The sequence below is a fragment of the Physeter macrocephalus genome, chromosome 12, assembly GCF_002837175.3.
Source record: "Physeter macrocephalus isolate SW-GA chromosome 12, ASM283717v5, whole genome shotgun sequence".
Classification (NCBI taxonomy): Eukaryota; Metazoa; Chordata; class Mammalia; order Artiodactyla; family Physeteridae; genus Physeter; species Physeter macrocephalus.
Window position 1 is genome coordinate 78,855,870 of NC_041225.1, and position 2,010 is coordinate 78,857,879.

Below are 2,010 nucleotides of genomic sequence, written 5' to 3' on the forward strand. Positions count from 1 at the left end.
GGAGGTTCCTTAAAAAACTACAAATAGAACTACCATACGACCCAGCAATCCCACTACTGGGCATATACCCTGAGAAAACCATAATTCAAAGAGTCATGTACCAAAATGTTCATTGCAACTCTATTTACAATAGCCAGGACATGGAAGCAACCTAAGTGTCCATCAACAGATGAATGCATAAAGACGATGTGGCACATATATACAATGGAATATTACTCAGCCATAAAAAGAAATGAAACTGAGTTATTTGTAGTGAGGTGGATGGACCTGGAGTCTGTCATACAGAGTGAAGTAAGTCACAAGGAGAAAAACAAATACCGTATGCTAACACATATATATAGAATCTAAGAAAAAAAAAAGTGTCATGAAGAGCCTAGGGGTAAGATGGGAATAAAACACAGACCTACTAGAGCATGGACTTGAGGATATGGGGAGGGGGAAGGGTAAGCTGTGACGAAGTGAGAGAGTGGCATGGACATATATACACTACCAAATGTGGGGTGGATAGCTGGTGGGAAGCAGCCGCATGGCACAGGGAGATCAGCTAGGTGGTTTGTGACCACCTAGAGGGGTGGGATCGGGAAGGTGGGAGGGAGGGAGATGCAGGACGGAAGAGATATGGGAACATATGTATATGTATAACTGATTCACTTTGTTGTAGAGCAGAAACTAACACACCATTGTAAAGCAATTATACTCCAATAAAGATGTTTAAAAAATAAATAAATAAAGCAATACCTACAAAAACAACTAAAATAAAAATAAATAAAGTGCACACCCAGTATTGTGAAGACTACTGTATTATGAAAGGGGCACTCTCTTCCTTGCTAGTGCGTGACATTTGGCATTATATATTAAAATGCCTGTAACTTTTAATTTAGCATATGCATTTTGGGGACACCTTGTTAAGTGGAAATACATGTTTTATTTAGCTTGTTGTTCAAGTATCAGGAGTCCTGTTCAAGCTCCATAGGACAATGTGGGGCTTAGTGTTAGAACCCATGGGACCTGGAAAGCACCTGTAACCAAAGAAATTCTAGGGACTGGCTGCTCTCTCTCATCATTCTCTCATGGTATCTCAGATACTCTCTGCAAGTCTGTCCCCTCTCCCCTTTCTGCTAACTGGCTGCTTCGGCTTATCCATAGTTTGTGACTTTACACATATTCAGTGCAGGTTAGCAGGGGATTCTGTTCATCATCACTCAGGAATCCCGGCTGATGGAGACTCCTCATTAGTGTGCTTCTTTGATAACTGTGGCAGAGGGAAGGAAACATGGAGAACTGTGTAGGGGCACTTAAAACATCTGCCCGGAACTTATATGTATTACTGGTGCTCACATTTCTCTGGCCAAAGCAAGGCACATGGCCACAACCAAATCCAAAGTGGGCCAGGAAGAGCAATCCTACCAATATCCAGGAAGAGAACCGAAATATCTGTGAACAGTCCTTGCGATTTCTTCATCATCATGTTTGCATGCTCACTTAAACTTCTCATAAATGAAGATTAAATTGAAAATTATGGTCCTGCATTTTTTCTTTTTTTAATTTTTAAAAATTAAGACGTCAGCACATTTACTGACATAAAATTGTACAAAGGAGCACAAATCCACAACACACATGCATCATGCTCAGTTAAAAACCAGTTAAATGTTCAGATGCATCAGTTTGGCAAATTCTCTGTTGAGGCAAAATTATATTGTAGCCAATTATGCAACAAAAACAACAGACTAACAAGTAAGTTAAGTGTGGTGTCATAATACTGTATCCTATTATAAGTATTTAAGCAATCCTTGTAACTTTTAGTTCCTTCTTCTCTAACCTTTATATTTAAGATAATTAGTTCTACTAATAGACATGCTTAATGGTTTAACCTTGAAATAAAATGTTTGAAAATCTACTACTCCTTTCTCAGTCTTCTGAGTCAGCTTAATTTAAAAGTACCCTGAGGGCTTCCCTGGTGGCGCAGTTGAGAGTCCGCCTGCCGATGCAGGGGACACGGGTTCGTGCCCC